This window comes from Protopterus annectens, chromosome 12.part0, assembly GCF_019279795.1.
Source record: "Protopterus annectens isolate FY-2018-M chromosome 12.part0, PAN1.0, whole genome shotgun sequence".
Classification (NCBI taxonomy): Eukaryota; Metazoa; Chordata; order Ceratodontiformes; family Protopteridae; genus Protopterus; species Protopterus annectens.
The window spans coordinates 905,685,142-905,705,386 of NC_056746.1; positions in this window are offsets into that span (position 1 = coordinate 905,685,142).

Here is a 20,245-nt window from a genome sequence, read left to right on the forward strand (position 1 = left end):
TCTCCACCAGATGTGTCCAGGCAACGGAATCGTGACTTGACCATCCCAGACACACGCTCGATTACATTTCGTGTTTGTGCATGTGCCTCATTATGGAGTTCCTGTTCAGGTGTGTGTGCATTTCTGATGGGTGTCATCAGCCACGGCTCCAGTGCGTATCCAGCATCCCCCACTAGGTGACCGCCAGGGATGTCCCCATTGGCAAATGTCTGGTACAGCTGCGACATATGCCAGATATGGGAATCATGGTAACTTCCAGGGCAGCCAACGCACACATTCAGTATTATGCCCTGGGCATCACACACGACCTGGCAGTTGATGGAGTGGAAGCCCTTGCGGTTGATGTAGGCCCTACCCCGCTCTCCGGCTGGTGCTTTGATGTGTATGTGCGTGCAGTCAATTGCACCCACTACCTCAGGGTATTCCTCTATTTGATGGAAGAGATGCATGTTGCTGGCCAATACCTCACGGGAATTGGGGAAACATACATGATCACCGACATGTGTTGACATGGCATTCAGGAACTGATGTAGTACCCTGGATGCTGATGCTTGTGAAATCCCCATCATATCACCAGTTGGTCTCTGGAAAGTACCTGTTTCTATTATTCTTAGGCCAACACATACCTTGGTTTCCACTGGGATGGGTTCCCCTCTGTTGGTTCTGTGTGTGAGGCGTGGCCTGCACAGCTCAACAATTTGCTGCAGGAGCTCTCTGTCCACTCTATAGCACTCCACTATCTCCAGCTCATGTAGCCCCTGGTAGGTTACCCTGGGTCTGTACACTCTTCTCCGTCTCCCCACTGTGGGTTGTTCAGCAGCATTTGCAATGGCACCACCCTCAGCATCTTGCACATGTCACCTTATAATAGCAATGGCAGCACCTAACATTTTTCTGTCTCAGTTAGACTTTTTAAGTTTTCACTTCTCTTTGTAGACTGCAGTGTTGCAGTGTTTCTGAGAAAAACATGGAGGAATGTTGTTTGAAGAGTTTTGAGTGCTGAGCTGGGTTAGTGTACTGCCTGTGTAACTGGCTGATTCTGATTGATTTCACCTGGCAGCTCTGCTAGTTCTCCTTGGTTAACTTCCTACTACTTCCTTTCCTTCCTTTTCCCATTTCTGTTTCCACAGGGGGCAGCACCACGCAAACAAGCGCAAACACGTGCACATGAGTGCTCACGCGCGCACACAAGCTTACACAGGCTTAGATGGGTGCACATTCGTGCATACAGGCTTAGACAGCCTTACACAGGCTTACACAGGTGCACACACGTGCATACAGGCTTAGACGGGTTTACTGGTGCACGCACACAGTGTAAGCAGCTTTGCAAGAAACTTCAGTGATAGCCACGGCGTACACCTTCGGTTTCTGGGTTTCAGTTTAGACAGCTGTAGACATGCCTCTTCCAGTCCTGAGTAACTCACAGCAACCACATGCCACTCTGCTCCAATAAGCTTAAAGTCTTTTTGATACATACCCCCTCATGATGTCACCTATCTTCTACTCTGTTACTCCCCTAATCCTACTCTTACACTCTAGGGACATGGTTCACATGGCAGGGAAATTTGGGATTCACTATCCTTATACTCATTTGCATAGGATTGCCTACTAATGCTTGGTTACATCTCTCAGACTGAGCTTCCCCCCTTAGCAACCACTACTCAGTAGCCATGTTGTCTTCAGCCTGCCATTCACCTGCATGGCAGATGAATATTGTGATTAAAATACCTATTTGTGGCTTTTATTTTTTGTTTTTAGAGTTTTTAGAGTGCCGCACATTTGCGTGGCGCTGCGCTACGCTTAAACTTCGGAGATCGAGGAAAAAAAAAATGTTTTATTATTTTGCAATGGATAAAAATGCCAATGGCCATATATTTGGCCATTGGCATGCTTCCTCAATTGGATGCATCCTTTATTTGGAGCTGTCATAGCTCCGTTTTGCTATTTGCAGAACGGTACTCAGTTGCCAACCGAGTACATTTCTGCAAATAACACTACTCTTACTCGGACAGGTTAGTGTTTCCTGGATCGCAAATTTACCTCATTTGCATAGCTTTCAACAGCAAATGAGGTAATTTGCATAAACTAACACTGTCCGTGCAAGAGTTGTTTTAGGAGCTCTCTTGCACACCCTTGCCGGCTGTTCCTGGATTGCTCAGCAGACATGTTGGCTGGATGGAGTCTTACTCTACTCTTAGACTCCATGCAAGCCTTCGTGAATCCAGCCCACAGTTTTAAATTTGCCATAATTGATGAAGTTAATATATCCTCATGTGGGGGGTAACTATAAAGCACTTTTAGGTAAAAGAGAAAGTGTATGGCAAATTTTGACAGATGCCACTAGGGAACCAGGGATTAATGACTTTATTTCAATAAAACCTTTTTTGCTGTTATTATAAAATATTTAAGACTATTTATTCGTACAAGATTTGCACTTAAGTAGTTTATATGTTCTCTTTATATATATATGTATATATATATATATATATATATATATATATGTTTCATACAACATACATATTACACCAAGTTTTATTTATTACCAACAATTTTGTTTTTAAGGTTTTAAAAGATATTAGTCATTTACTATTAATATTATGTTTATCATTAATATATTAGAGTAAAGTAGTTTTAGGGTATTAGCTCACAATTGCTGATAAAATGTAATGAAATGTAACAAGATTAATTATAGTACGATTAGTTACATAGTTTTGTTATTATGTTGTACTAGCACTTTAAATCTGAGCAATGATATTGTGGCACCAAAAAGTTTTTAAATGGAAGTGTATAAACCGTTTTATTTGTTCTGATGAAGTCTGCTTGTGCAGATGAAAGCGCTTATCCCACAACACTTTGGATTTGCTAATTTGTGAGAACTTTGCTTTTAAACATTTTTCCTGGTTCGAGTTGTGGTTCACTCGCTGCATTATAAATCATAGCATAAATGGTGGGTTGCCATCTTACAGTTGGTGGTTAAGGTGTTGTTTTTGTCCTATTTTTTGTACTATTCCCAATAACAAATTAAAATGTAAGCATAAGCAAAATGACTTATAATGTATGCAGACAAATATAAAGGAAAAGTACCAAGCAAGCAATTCACTGATGACCCTAAAAGGTTTTATAGAGAAGTGGGAAACAAAGCCAAAGCAATAGAAGCACCACCTCCCCAAAAAAGAAGAAAACTGTACATTTGGAGAAGCATTCATGAAGACTGAGGGAATTGGCATAATGGTCAAGGTATTTACTTTACAAACACAAAGTGCAAGGTTTGATTTTCAAATGGAGTAATTGGCTAGGCTTAAAATGGCTCACAAGGACAGTTAGCCTAGTAGTAACCTGTGAGCCTATAAAACTATAAGACCTTATTGACCATAACAAATATGAAAAAAATGGAAGAATAATTAAAAGAGGCAGTAAGAAACTGTAATACAAGATAATTAGAAGGAAGTGACAGACAGTGAAAATGAGGCAAAATTAAGAAAAGCCAAGAGCAAAACATTACTTAGATGCACATCCTGAGCAGACCTCAACCTGGTTATCAATAGGAAAAACATTCTCCTCCTTACAAGTAAATCTGCAAGCCACCCTAAGAATTATAGACAATAATTTGCCTTCTGACACTATGGAAATTATGTACTGTAACTGATGCAGATAGTGTGCTATACTCATCTAGAAAAACATGGCAATAAAACAAAAAAAATCATATGGAAAAAAGGATCATTTACTGTTAAACAAAGCTATAACAGAGAGCTATGATAAATGTAATAATCTAAGTATAGCATGGTAGAGTACTGAAAAAAAATTTTTGATAGCATCCCACACTCATGGAATGCATACCCATGTGTAAAATCCATTGGTCAATCACATTGCAGTCACTACGAAACAGTGGTAGACTACTTTACAGTTGAGTCATAAAAACTGGCAAATTATTATCCCAAGGATAAAATTTCAAAGAGAGGTATTCCAGAAAGGCTTTTTCTTACCCCTGCTGTTTTGTCTTGCGCTTAACCCATTAAGCTGTTTATTTAGTAGACAAGACTACAGCTTAGCTTCCAGAAACTAACCTTGTTCAAATACATTGCCTCTATTTTTTGTGGATGATTTAAAATTGTTTAGCTCATTAGACAAGAATCTGAAAGCACAACTACAAATGGTTAAAACTTTCTCAGATGATATAAGAATGATATTTGGTCTTCTAAATGTGCTAGAGCAACATTTATAACAAAAAAGCTCAAGCACCAATAAAAAAGAATGTAACATAAAGAAACTTGAACTTGAAGTTCTGTATAAATATTTGGGGATACATGAAAGGTCATCAATGAACATGAACAAATAAGTAGAAAGCTTAGTAAGAAATACCTCAGAAGACTGGAGCTAATAATAAAAACTGCATTGGCATATAAGCACGAAGTTCAAACTGTAAACCAGCTTGTTTTTCTTGTTCTAACTTATAGCTTTGGTATGGCTGACTGGCCCCAAACAGCACTGAATCAGTTGGACAAAAAATCCATCATGCTTATCAAATTATATATAGAAACAGGTGCATACTAAATAGATAGCTTTCATTCAGAAGGAGCTGTGGGCTTCCTTGAAATTGACTGTATGTATACATCTGCAATTGTGGAACTACATACATGTTTGTTAACCTCATAAAATCCAAACATACTGAACTCTCTAAAGCATGAAGAGGAGCAGTCTAAGATAACATCTTTGCTTAGTTTATCAGAAACATTTTCAGACATGACTGGGAATGTAAATCAAACCAGAAGTAGATGAGAATCTGACTGCAAATGAAAGTGCCAAAAAATGAAAGGATAAAAAAAAACAGAACAGAGGAAAAGGAAAAAAAAAGGGAAATCCCACACAGTATACAGCACTTCTGGAACAACCCCATGGGGATTATGATTTGACTCGTGAATGGTTAAGGACAGGTGAATTTAAACCAAAAGAAGAAAGGCTACTAATGGTGGCACAAGATAGCAGGTTACATACACATTAGTTTACAAACTCTGTAGAAAAAAAATGGGAGAAACAGACAAATGCATTATCTGAAAATCAAAAATGGAAACAGTTATACATCCCATTGCTGGCTGTGAGACACTCATGGCTCATGGTCTGTATACTGAAAGATGTAACAATGTGGCAAGACTGTTGTACTGGGGATTGTGCAAACACTTCAAAATATAAGTAGCTGAGAAGCATTGAAAATAAACTGCAAAGCACTACAGAAAATGAAGTTCTGATCCCATGAAATCATCCATCATTGAGATAGCCATATACAGCAATAACATCATCCTTCATTGATCAGCATATATTACACTATCATACTAAAATATACAAAATCATAAAATACTGAAATCTGCGAGCAGAAATGACAGCAATGTGGAATAAAGATACCCATACATTTCAAATAGTAGTAGGAACTACAGGGCTATTCAAAATAATTTTCAAACATATTTAAATATGCTACCAATGCATATAACCTCTTATGAACTGCAGGAGACAATTATGGGCACATTGTGGGGGCTGGGAAGACTACTTTGGTAAACATCAAACAATACTAATTTATTAAACTATAATCATGCCCTCACTCAGGAATGGAGTCCATTCCTACCAAGGTATTAGAAACCTAAAACATTTGGAGAAAACATAAGAGAAAAATATATCTATTCATGCATATTGCACGCATACACACAAAAAAAACTAATTTGTGGGTCTATACATGGGTTCACCTCTGTTATATTCCTGTTTTGATCTTTTTCCTTGGATGTGCTACACTTGAGTTATGCCTGTCATACACCAACACCTAACTTAATGATCTCATATGGCCTGATTTATCCTCTTTAACCATTAGGACTGAAGCTTTGATATTTAATCAGCTTGGCACTAAAAACATTTCCAAGGCTTCATCTCCTTTATTCCTTTTACCTATAAACCCTTGCACATGGCCATCCTCTTCCTGACCATTTTTCTGGTCATCAGCATTCACAGGATAAAATAGCACCACGTTTTTATTTTTTTTATATATTTATATCAGTTGAAATCCTGTTCTTGTATCAGTCTGCTTGTCTTTTGTATCTATTTTCACTTCAGAAGATTTTGACAATTCTTCTCTGAATATTAATGAGACTTTTTGCTGTTTTTCTTCTTACAGAAATTTGAGCCTTTGAGCCATTTGTTTTCATTTTCTGACTGTGCTATAATCACTTGCACTGTACTACTTACTGTTCATTTTGAGTAATTATTACTGCTGGTGAGCTTGTTGGTGCTTTTGGCTTAGAACTGATTATAGAGAAAAATGAGCAAATCTTCAGGATTCAAGAAGCATTAATCCTGTGGGCAAAAGCCTCCCCCTTCAGGACCATCATTCTAAATGTTTCTTGTTTAGGAGTTAGTCGCCTAAAAGAAGATTATGAGATGTACTAAATTTGGCAAGAGGAATGGACTATAAAAATAAGTTAATGCTAAATGTTCACTTCAAAGGGAAGATGACCAAGAACCTTTCACTTCTGTTTCATTCTGAGACCCCAAAATAAATGGCAAGCCGAACAAGAGGAAGGATCTTTCCAGAGCAAGTTCTCCTCTTCCTTCTTCCCATGAAGTTCATCACATGGAGGACATATAATTCTGTCTTGAAAAAAGATCTCTAAGTTAACAGCGTAAGTGGTGGGTGATTTTCCACTCAAGGCACCCCAGGTCAGATTTGTTACAGAGAGAAGGCATTAAGGAAGGTGGATACACCTAGGCTTTCCCTGTCTAAGCCACACTCAGTCAAGTCCTTAGATCTGTTAACTCTCACTGTTCTATTTCGTTTGACATCAAGTATGAGATGCCCTACAAGCCATCATTCAAATACAAATGGAGCTGGATCTCATCCCATCCCCTTCCTTTTCCAATATGGACAGTGATAATGCTTCCCTCCTCTCTGCTGTGCTAGCCTTCTCATCAGGCTCAGTTCTGTCACCATAGCAAAAAAACACAGATGAAAATACAATGCAGAAAAATGACTCAGCCAGTGAATCCAAAGCAGAATTTGAGACCTCCAAAGCAGACATCCAAGCAAACGCTACCTCAAAACAAAACACGCACAGCACATAGCCCACAAAGTCAGTGTGCCAAGCAGCCACAGCCCTTAAGGCTGAATAACACACCTGATACTCTTGTAATAGGTGACTCTATTGTCAGACACACTGATGTCCCGCTCACCAGGCTGAATAAAGAGAAGGTCATGGTGAGCTGCCTGTCGGGTGCTAGGATCCGCCACCTAACGCAAGCACTCAGGTCACTCCAAAGCAAATACAAATATGACTCAGTCATTGTACATGCTGGTGTGAATGACCTGAGACGTACCTCCCTGGACTACATGAAAAGAGACATAGAGGAGCTCTCCAGACCACGAAGAACACCAAGCCCAATAGTTCTTTCCTTAACGCAGTTTTATTGAATGCACAAGTAACAGCAGCGTTTTCACTACAAACACAATGTAGCTTCTTCAGAGGATTTTAAAACACACAAAAAGTATGTATGCTCCTTTTATACAGGAGTTACAAATCACTTTGAAAAACCACTTAATAACATCAATTACTGGTGCAATTACAAATTAAAAGGGCTACCCACGTACTAAATACTGAAACGTTAAATAGTTGCAGTTTCCCTTACATGCTCTATTTAAATACTACAACAATTTAACATTTAAAATTTAAAAATGCTCATTCAAAGCAAATAATCAGCAATAAAATAAAAAGTAAAAAATATACAATATACAAAATAAAAATTAAAAACACAGTCTAAAACATGAATAACACTCTAAAACATCCATATAATAAACTCATATATGAGTGTTAAGGGAAGTAACAACCATAAACATAGTCGCTCAGCTCCTTTCGCTTGTTTGTTTCCTGGTCTTTGGTTTCATGTAGCCCAGGCTGGTATGACCCTGACCTTGAGCAGCATCTTACCCTCACCTAGAATGATGCCACAGTACAAAGACAAAATGATCGATTTTAACAATTAGCTAAAATTTTGGTGTCATTCAAAGGGGATCCAGTGTCTGTCAGCCTGGGATGACATGCTCGACAAGCCACGTTGCTTCGCTAGGGACGGCTTGCACCTGTCACCACTGGGCTTTCGGATATTGGCAAAGGCTCTTGCCACCCCCATAGTGCCTTTTTTAGGCAAGGCTCAAAAGTCAAACCCACCCTCATAGACAGCACAAGGAACAAGAAACTAAGGGTAATGCTGCTAAACGCCAGAAGTCTTAACCTCAAGATGCACGCACTCGAAACGCTCCTCAGTATGGAGAACATCGATATCTGTGCAGTGACAGAAACCTGGTTCAAGGCTCCAGAGAGCACCCCAGCACTACCAGGCTATACCTCATATCATGCTTTTCGGCCCCAAAACCCGGACCGAACCACAAAAGGAGGGGGAGTTTCCATATTTATCAAGGATATCCAAACCTCCAGGTTAATGGCATTGCACGAAGTATCGGAGACCATCCATGTGCAACTAACAGTGGGCAAGACTGCTTTTCAGTTTATAGCATCCTACAGACCACCCTCTCAAAGTCAGGAATCCCACTCGGCTTTCCTGAAAACATTGGAAAACATGAAGATCTCTCCGAACACCATTATATTGGGCGACTTCAACTACCCAAACATTGACTGGGAGCACTACTCAAGCCCCAGCACCTTAGCCCAAAGGTTCCTGGAAATTATAAACTCAAATGCTATGGAACAACTAGTCACCATTCCCACAAGAGGGGACAACATACTAGATCTGATCATTACCAACATGGGGACTCTATGCTCCACACCAGAAGTATATCCCTCATTGATAAGATCAGACCATAAATTAATTTCACTGGATGTCCACATCCCGACCCCACCCCCAGCCCAGAAAACCACAGTGAAAAACTTCTCAAAAGAGAACTTCTCACTTCTCAAAACCGAAGTGGAATCCTTCAAGGCCCCAGGGCCAGTGGTAACTACGGCCCAAACTGCAGAATCCTATATAAACGCATTCTACGGACATCTCCAGGAATGCATGGATCATGCTATCCCAAACAAAACCAAGACCCAATCATCCAAAGGCAGGCGTCCAGTCTGGTGGACCCCTGCCATAAATAAACTGTACAACAGAAGGAGGACGCTACTACATGATAGAGCAAAATCCCTAATAGGGAAGGCATCTCTGATCAGTACTAGCAAAAAATTACGATCCCCTCATAAAATCCTCCAAGGCCAGCTTCGAGAGAAAAATTGCACAGGACACCAAAGACAATCATAAGGCTTTTTTCAGTTATATTAGAAACCTGGGATGCAACTCCCAGACTTGTTCTGAGTTGATTCTAAATGACAAAAAATACACTGAACCCACAGACATCGCCAATATCCTGGCAGACAGGTTCAGTGCAAACTTCTCCACCCCTCCCCCAAAAGAGCAAGTATCTATCCCAGCAGAGGGCTGCCTCCCAAACATCTCTGATGCTCAGGTGAAGGCTGCCCTCTCCAAAGCAAAAAACACTGCTTCCATGGGACCAGATGGTGTCCCAGGTTGCATCCTACATGAACTCCAAGAGGAACTAATCCCTCAAATAAAACAGCTATACAATCTCAGCCTCACTACAGGATATGTGCCCACAGAATGGCGTACAGCAACAGTGGTCCCACTCTACAAAGGTGGAGCCTCTACGGACCCTGGAAACTATCGCCCCATAAGCCTGACTAGCTTAGTCTGCAAGGCTATGGAGAGGATCATCATGGAGCTCATAAACAAAGACATTGGGGACCTACAGACACTAGATCCTACCCAGTTCGGCTTTGTCAAGGGCAGATCCTGCCTTTTGAACCTGGTTGACTTAGAAACAGTCACCAAAGCCATAGATGAAGGGAAGGTAGTCCACACAGCCTATCTGGACCTTGCAAAGGCATTTGACACAATACCCCACTCGGGCATCATAGATAAGCTATCCAGCTTAAATATAAACCCCTATGTCACAAGATGGATCGCAAACTGGCTCAAAGACAGAACCCACAGAGTGAGAGTTGCTGGAGCCATGTCAGACTTGAAACCGGTCACAAGTGGCATCCCACAGGGTTCTGTCCTGGGACCACTCTTGTTCGGTATATACTTTTCCGAGATACAAGCAAATGTGGGAGGACTATGGCTCACCAAGTTTGCAGATGACTGCAAACTGGGCGCCATAATCAACTCTCCAGCTGACACAAACATCCTTCAAAAAGGTCTCACAGAGACAGATAACTGGTGCCAGCGCCATGGTTTAAAGCTAAATGCCAAAAAATGTATAATCATACCCTTTGGCAAAAACAATGTGCCCACAAATTACCACATAGGCGGAAACCCATTAAGTACAGAGAAAGTTATTAGGGACCTGGGGACCCAAGTTGATAGCAATCTCTCCTTTGAAAACCACATTGCCAAAGTGGTTAGAAAGACCTTCTACATAGCCCACCTCATCACGAAGGGTTTCACATCTAGATCAAGAGAGGTAATCGTGTTCCCTTTATTCATCCCTCATCAGGCCCATCATAGAATACAATGCCCCTTTTGGGATGTACCTTACCCGACACCTGCAGCAATTAGAAAGACCCCAAAGGTATCTTACCAAGAGGATCAAGGGTCTCAAACAGATGCCATATGCTGCTCGGTTAAAAAAACTCCAGCTCTCCTCAGTTGCATACCGCCTACTTCGAGGCGATCTATGCCTGACATACAAAGCTATGTCAAATCCAGAATTAATGGACATGCTCCACCTCAGTAAATCTAAATCCCTTAGAGCCACACGCTCGAGGGACTTGAACCTCAGCACAGAAATAAATAGAACTTGCTGGAGGGACAGGTTCATAACCCAGAGGCTCCCTTCGCTCTGGAATAGAATTCCAGTTCATGTGAGGCAGAGCACCTGACTGAATCTCTTCAAGAAGAATCTCGATAGGTGGATGGGGGATCGTAGGTTTGTCCCAGGGATTACTCCCGTGTTACTATTAGACAGAGGCACAGTAAACTAAACCTTAAAAAGGGCACAGTATACTCAAATCAAGGGGTGGCGTAAGCCATACAGAATTGGGCTAGTCTTATAATTGCCCCAGGGCAGATAGCCTATTATGAACCTATGAACCTATGAACCTAAATGACTGTAGACAAGCAAACTCTTTCTCTCTCTCTAGTGCCTCAGAGATGTAATTGTACTCTGTTAAAGGCATTGGCTGAGGCGCTAGAGAGAGAGAAAGAGTTTGCTTGTTTGCAGTCATTTCAGCAATAAATTCTGCTTTTGGATTCACTGGCTGAGTTGTTTTTCTTCCTCAGTTCTGTCACTAGTTGCATTGATGTCCATCAGGTCCCTGGTATTAGCATCAACTATTTTTGCATTGATGCCTTTGCTGTCAATAGCTCCACTGGAGTTGGGCCTTATAATCAATGTTTCTGTGTCAGGCATAGTGCCCAAATGTGTTGAAATCAGTCTTGAGGTAAGAGTTCTCAATCTTGAGTCCTTGGACCACAAGACACTAGTGTCAGTATTGGCACTGAGTCAGGTGTTAGGGGTCAGTGCCAGACACACACATCGGAATTTTCAATGTCGACTTGTGTTGCTACCTTGGTGCTAGAGCCTTCGACACTGTTGTACTCATCAGAGCCAGCTTCACCCCTCATGTTGCAACTCACACTGCATAGGTCTCCATGGAGCCTGCATAGCTTTCAACTTCACCCAGAGACCATTTGTATCCAGCAGCTGAGTCTGTGAGACCTACCAGACATCAGTGAAAAAGGTCTGAAAGCCTCCATCAGAAAAGATTAATGGATTCCAAGATCATCTTAGCTTCTGAGTTGACTTCCTCACTGTAGTTCCTGAAGCCAGAATCTAGAACAGCTGGCAAGGCTGACACTCCTGTTAACCCCCATTAATGGCCCAAAGTTCTACAACGTATGCAGGAGAAAGACTTCAGTCTATTACATTGACCTTGGAGAAAGTCTGCTAGAGGCCTTCTCCTCTTAGAGGATGGAGGACCCTGGCATGGTCTACATCATCACAGCAATGATCCTAAAGAAGACTCCAATCCTCAGAGCTATAATGTATCCCCCACAGAGCCAAAAGAAAGATGGACTGCTTTGAGACATGGATGTATACATCTTCAATCATCTCATTATGGGCACCTAGCTACAAGACATACAAGCTAAAATACTAATGTTCCATAGTAAATGAGATGCCCTGATCATTAGAGAAGGTGTCTGACCCAGATGTCCATAAAAACCTGATTACTCAGACATTTACCTTTTCTCTTGCAAGTAACTCTTCATGTGTCTCACCCATAATGTGGTAGATGGGGCAGCAATGGTGGTAGGCACCAGAGTTCCTATACGCTGTCATGCCTAACACTGTCTTTCAAACTTTCAAGATACTTTCAAAGAGACCATATTAAATGCCCTGTTCAATGGCTTTGATCTTTTTTCAGACCACAGGTTAAAAAATAAATAAATAAATAAATAATGGGCAATGGAAAGGAGGGAAAAATCTTAATGGCTGTTGGCATTCATTTTATGAATGCTGACTGCCCTTTTTCAAGAACACAAAAAAAGCCCACATCAGGAGTCTTTCCAATATGGCCAGCAGAAGTGAAAGAACCAGCACGGTCATGGTGGTGGCTTCCATGATTTGCATCAATCCAAAAATAGAAATTCTCAGCTTGGTCAGGAGGTTTGCACTTCTTAGTCCAGAGGGCAACAACAGTTGCCATGAGGCCTTGTCTGGCTGCTCCACTCTGGCGGCAGTCAAGGTGCAGCTGTCCCACCACCTTTCCAGGTGACAGGCCATCACATGTAATGGGTAGATTCTGGACATACTATCCAATGGCTACGTAATTCCTTTCCTCACTCCTCCCTGTCATGCTCTTTTCAACTTCATGAAGTCCCATCCTGTCAAAAGAGGGTGGCAGTAATAGTAATCTCAAACTTCCTCCATAAAAGAGTCATCCCTGTACTCCCAGAGCATAAAACAGGGCCTAGCTATGACTCCGGATCTTTTTCGTGCCAAAAATAAATAAATAAAATACCTCAAGCCCATTCTAGATTCATGTGGCCTAAAATACTTTGTATCAAAACAAAAGTTCCAGATGGTCAGGGGGTATTTAATTTTTCTTTGCTTGTCAATAGGAGAATGTATGTGCTCTTTCAATTTCCAAGATGCATACCCACATGTAAAGGTGAAGGAGTTTCCTGTACATCTGGATAAGAGTCAGTCATTATAAGTTCTGGGCTGTTAATGTCAGACCATCTACTACTCCAGGAATTCACAAAATGTATGGCCATGGTGGCAGCAAACGTGAGGCTGCAGGGTGTTATAGGTTCATAAGTTCATAGGTAGGCACTAGGTTATCGGCCCAAGGGCCTAAGTAAGCCTAACCAACAAGGTTCCCTGGCTTATGCCACCCAAGAAAGTTAATTTCCTGTGCCCCTGTCGAGTAGAGCCACAGAAGTGATCCCCGGGGTGTATTTCCTATTTCCCATCCACTCATCAAGATTTTTCTTAAAGAGTGCTAATGAGGAACTTTGCTTGACATAGATGGGTAGCTTGTTCCAGAGTATAGGAAGTCTCTGGGATAGGAATATATCCCTCCAGCATGTCCTGTTTATTGTGGTGACAAGGTTTAGGTCCCTAGAGCATGTAGCTCAGAGGGATTGGGATTTCATAAGGTGTCCAACAGCTCTGGGTTTAACATAGCTTTATATGTTAGGCAGAGATCTCTGAAGAGTAGGCGATATGCTACAGAGTAAAGCTGGAGTTTTTTGATATGGTATGTGTCAAGGTCTTTTAATACATGGACTACTGGCTCTTGGTTGGGCCAACATTACAGAAGTTGCTGGCAATGTGGAACTCTACTCTCACACTTCCACATCTTGAGGATATGGTAAACAATACAAAGTCTCACATATAACCTTTTCAGACCCTCAAATGTATAGGATGTTCACAAAGATAGGGTGGTCCTGTAGAAAAATAAAACATCTTTTGTACTTAAAGTAGCCATGGAGACCAATCTGAATCAGTTTATTAACATTTCTGTACTTTCCCCCAGTTATTCTAACACAGAAGAATACTTACAGCTCTGTACTGATGAGCGTAAACAGCTAGTTTTTTTATATTCAAAGAACTAAAGACCATAGAAAGGATTCACAGCTCTTTTTCTCCTTTGCTCCTAACAAATTTGGTACAAAGTATCTAAGCCCACATTGCCCGAATGTCTTTCTGATTGTAAAAAAAACTGCCATGACAAATATGACAAAACTTTACTTTCACAATGTAAAGCTCACCCCACAAGAGCTGTGGATATCTCACAGGCTTTTTTAAGAATGCTTCTATTGAAGATATTTATGCAGTTGCAACTAAGGCATCTCTGAGCACTTTGTCAAAGCATTATAAGTTGGGCATGGTATAATTTCAAATTTCAATCCTTTCATGAAGCCACCCAAGTAGATCTTCTGATGCTCTCTTCTAGTGGTTGAAGAGTATTAAACAGACCATGTCAGGTATGAAAGTTACCAAAACAATAGGTCTCCATGGTCATTGTTCATCCTCCTCAACATCTCTACCCTCCTTCCCTTGGCCTGCTGGGGGAGTCTGCCTGTTCAGCTAGTAAAAATATGCTGTGAATGCATAGTGCTCCACTTAAGTGGTCTGCAGGAAGATGGTGGCAAGTGAGGGATTGTGGGTAAAGGCGAGGGGCTGAAGCCTAGAAAACTTTTACTGGTGCTGAGAAGGCTGAAGACTGCCACTTCAGTTTTACTATGATGAATCATGACCATGCAGCTCTACCATGGTTAAGTATATAACATTTGATCAAACATCACAGTAAGACAGCACACCTAGCTTCTGAACTGTCAGTTCTTTCCTTCTGCTTTCACATTTAGGATCTCAACCCTGACTTAAGTTATATAAAATCCATGCATTCAGAACCTAAAGCAGTGAAATCTAAGTGGTGACCTGGCCTCCTAATAATGAGCCAAGACCTGTACCAGCATTGTCACCTGCTGTCTGGGAGAAAAACATGGCTTGAACCACAGTCTTAATTGTCAAAACTATATCCTGCTCACCTGCAGACTTTAGAGAAATGAAGCCTTGACCTATCTAGCTACAAGGAGAACACAAATTACTGAATGCAGGGATCAGTAGAATGATACCATGCCCAGCTCCAGGTCTCTGCCAGAGCACCAACAAAAAGCTAAAGAAAGAGAAGGTAGGTCACACTCAAACTCCCAAAAAGTAAACTCATTTCAAAAATGGCCCTGTAGTCTCCACTAGGCAAAATGTAGTCCTTAATTAGGCAAGACTTGAGGTGACACTAGTTTTGTGTATTGGCAGATGAAAATGGCTCTGGAAAAGGTAGACACAATTTTTCCCATTTTTAGGAGATGCACACAGGGGAATAAGTGTTCCATAATTAACTAGACCACATCAATGAATGGCATGATCCTGGGATTTGTCTTGTAAAGTCACCAGACCATAGCATGGAGATAGTACTACTGACCAAGTATTCCTATCAACAGATTTCCCAAGTCACCTAGCAGGGTAAAGTGGCTTGGGAAGAGGATGTCCACAAGATCTTCCATTGCCAGGGATCTTGGTTCAGGCCTTCAAATTCATACACATATTTGCAGTTTGATTGGACCTATCTGTGAGTGTATAGGATTACACTCTTAAAGAACATGGCCTGATGCCATTACTGGACCCACTACAATCCTCTGAAAATCTTGCATTGCTTTTGGTAAATGTACTGCCATGTATTGGCTACCTGTTGCTTGCTTGATACCAGGCACACACACACCCATTGCATGCTTGATTCCATGCATGCTGGACTTGCATAAGCCAGTCCCTGCTGGAGCTGATATCATTAGAATATTCCCTCTATCTTTGTTTCCTATCAAGAGCCTGTGGAACTGGAGTCCGTTATCTCTGAGACAGCTAAGGGCAATGAGTCCTCCTTGCCTTTTGCTCTTCACTGGATGATTCTCACTTTTGATGAAGTATTGAAGGTAATGACATTCTCTGTGTTTGGCCTATATGCCCCATTTCCTCTCTCATCCCAGAAATGTTGCAATGAGAATCTGGTGAAGAAAATGAAGGAGCCTTAGGTAATTTCCCTCATGCAGCCTCTTGCCATAATGGTTAAGATGTTTAACTGACTGACACAAGGTACCGGGTTTGAGTGTCACCTTTGAAGGGAAATTGGCTAGGCTTAAAATGGTCTGCAAGGGCATGAACCTATGAACCTATTAAGGATGCCATATTTGCGCCTTGAATGGAGAAGACTTTGTTCCTTGGGCTCGCAAGAAAGTGGATGTACTCTGTAAACCACTGGATGAATGCAGCAAGATCCTGACTCTGCATACTCAGTTTAAATCATTTATGACTTCCTCCATCAAAAGAATGACCAAGAGGTCACAGCATTTTACAACTTGGCTGCCAGACAAACAGCCTTAGACATGGTGGGCAAAGAGGGTATTCCCCTTTGCCACTGTGGGGCTTAAGGTTCCCAGCAGTTTGTCTGCCCTGTACAAGATCCAGTGGCTCTAGTGGTCTAGGCATTAGAAACTTTTTCCATAGTGAAGTCTGGGTTCAAGAAGGAAGTTGTAAAGAATCTATCAGTGGCATCCACACTGGATGCCCTTATAGTCTGATGTGTGTTTGACTGTGTTGATATTATAACAAGTCTAGCAGATGCAGGGATGTATCTCTGTATGTTCTCCAAGCACTCCACTCTTTTCCCTTAAGAAGGAGCTTAGGCAGTCCATCTCAGATGGCCCTATCAAGAAAGATGGTTTATTTGGCTGGACTCCTTAGAGTGTGGTGGTTCAGATAAAGATAAAACTGACTGCATCCACTGTGGAGGACATATATTAGTCCCATTCAGTCCCTGCTATCTCTTCTTCTGGCTTAGCAACCCTCCAAGATGAATAAGCCTTCCAATATATGTAAGGAAGTCAAAGGTTACATGGTTCTGTCCACATAAAATGACAAATCCATTGGGCTACTAGTCATATTCCAGACATCTTAAGCTATCCATGGGAGAATTGTCTTAGTTTGTCTTACCCTGGGGAGCCATCATCTAGGGTCATTGGGTTCTACTTGTGATAATGGATGACCATGTCTTTGAATTCTTAGGAACTACCCCAGAAAGAGCCCCAAAACTGCTGGGGCAGCCCCACACCTGTGCTACTCTTGGGTTTGCAGAGGATGTTTCTCCTGTAAAATTATGCTAGTTTAGAATCTATCTGGTGCCAAAGCAGGTAGAAGGCTTTTAGTGACTACCACAAAAAAGGCCTATTCAGAGCATGAGCTATCTTCCCAAAACTGTTAAGCAGGCTCACACTTATACTCCTCCTGGATTGTAGAGGCTGTCTCTGCTATAGACTGAGGCCATTCTAACCCCTTTTTGCTTACAAAGGAGATGGAAGAATTTTGTATCCATTTTGGACCTTATCAAATTCTGCCAGCACATCCATTATGTCATATTTAAGATGGTGACATCTCTGCTGCTGAAGTGCTCCTAGGTAGTAACACCGGACATAACCTGCACCTTTTTGGCGTATTGCTGCATTGGGTCTATGCAGAAGGCTCCTTCACTTCTCTCTGGGTGAGCACCACTTTCATTGTGAAGTGCTACCATTTGAACTTTGCTTTATACAAAAAGAGATTATTATGATTTTGGCCTTGGTAGTCAAAGTCTTGTAGGAGAAGGAATTCTGTGTGTTCTCCTAAGTAAATAAATGGCTCCTGGTGGTGATATCAGGAACATCTATGGACTCTTTGGTGCATTCCCTGGTGTAGATGCTCCCATAGCTACAGTGCCTACTGGTAATTAGAAACTGGAAAAAGTGGTCTCTGATCTCACATCACTAGCACACAGCTGGATGCTCTTTAGTGTTGGACATTTCTACCCATGGACATAGTCTGGGAAGTCATGTATTTGGCATCCTGCATGAGAACACAATGTGGGGGCTCCAAGCTTAGTCCTTCTTACTACTTTTGGACTTCATGGTGGATATGAGCTTCATATTGTAATTTGTTCACCTGAAGATGTAGTTTTTATAGTAGGCTGTTAAGAATTAGCAGCTGCAGAGTCACTACTTATTCATGGATTTTCTTCTGGTGTCAGACCCCCTATTGCTCGATCCTAGTTATTGAAAGTCTCCTCTAACCCCAAGGTGGGCCTTCTATTTCTGAAGACAATCCCACCACTGGTACTAAAAAGAGAACATTCAGCAGAAGGTTGTGACATTCACCTTGACTTTGGTACAGTATAAAGAAAATGGTTCTTCTCCTTTTGGAAGGGGGCTTTACATCACTGACGTGGAGTTATGTGCAGTGCTCCTGACTCTAAAAACTTCAGAAGAGAAGATGATTTCTAGGCCCTTCTTAATTCATTCCACCAACCATTGCTTCACTGGAGAAATTGATTTGGGGTTCTTTTTGATTCCATCTAGCAACCATTCCATTGTGTGTTATGTAAGCATGTAAGGGGCAATGCAGCTGCGCCCACTGTAAAAGGAGGTGGTGCATTTCTGGCAATGTCTGGCAAGGCATAAGCATCAGTCTCAAAGCAGTTCATATCCCTGATAAAGTAAACATGGCAGACTTACAGAGCTTCTGCTGCAGCCTACTGTTGGAGTTACACATTCAGGAGATGTACTTGGTCTGGTTTTACTGAAGGCGGGGGGCAGCTCTGGAGATTGAATTCCCTGCTATCTGACAAAATGCAGTTCCCTCTTTTTGATTCTGTGTAGTATGATAGAGGCAAGTTCACTGCAAATGCATGTTTTATCCATTGACAGGGGAGATTCCTGAACAACATATGTTAAGTTTTACAAATTCTACACCTCATCTCAAAGTTCAGGGTAGACCAGAAAAAAAAATTACTACAAATCTCTCAAGTCCCTGTTTTCTAGCTAAGGAGTCCCCATTGTAGAAAGAATGACATCTGACTCCACCTAGAGACCTGCTTTTGCTGCATCCCTCTGATTCTACCGGAATTCTCAACAGGGCTATCATGTGTGACTAAAGAAACCAGTAACCTTCCACCTGTCAAATGACAGATGCTCTCCATTTGAGTGAAACAATACCTTTTATTGCCCAGTTAATTAGTTTGCATGTCAGTTTACAGGTGATTCTGACTTATGTTAGGCACCCTTATGATTTGTGTTTCAGTTACCCACATTTAAGGTCATACCTCTCAACTTCTTTGTTCAACAATTCTGGACACATGCAAAAATAATGGGAGGATAAAGGCTCACAATCAGGGGCAATTTTTATTTATTCTAGTTTTTAGAAAATGTTTTGCATCAGCATGCATTTTCAAACAATAAGAAATATGAGTTTCTGAGTTCCCCAGACCTTTCTGTCTTAGAGGGAAGCCTTTCTGCTTAACAGTGGGAGTGGTAAACACTGAGCAGCCAATTTACCACAAGAAGAGTGGTTTCCAGCTCTGAATTGTACCTTATTGACCATTTGGGCTGCATTTCTATCCATTTTAACTTTCTGCCTTAAAAGCCTGTGTTTGCGTGGGTTTGCACTTGTTTTAGCTCCGCGGATCCCATTTTGACATTCTGCAGACTACAACAGCAGCAGAAAGGAGAAAGAGAGACTCTGTTTGATTCTAAGTATCTCTGTTTTACTTATTCCTGCTTAATATTGCTTACTGAACTTTATTTAAATCGTTTTTTACCTTTTTGCATTTAATTTTACAGAATTTACTATTTTGAAGCTACACACTCAAGTGTGCTAGCCTGCACTGTGTTTAAAGTGATTTTATTGCTGTTTTAAATGTATTTTTACTGTTAAACAAACAAAAAAAGTTATAGCTTGTTTGCTCATTTTCCCACCTTTTTCTGTTACTAGAATAGTCCAGATACAGATTTGCTGTATTCAGGACTATATTGTAGTTTATGAGTTCCCCAGGCCTTTCTGTGATAGAGGGGAGCCTTTCTGTTTATCAGTGGGAGTGGTAAGCACTTAGCAGCCTATCTACTGCAAGATGAGTGGTTTCCAGATCTGAAATTATACCTTATTGGCCATTTGGACTGCATTTCTATCCCTTTTAACTTTCTGCCTTAAAAACCTGTGTTTGCACGACGTGCAGTGTCGCTAAGCTAGGCTAAACTATTACCAGTGCTAGAAAGTCTGCCCTTCAAATTTTCCCTTAGATCTTGCTAATTCTCTTCTCTTTTGCATTAGCTT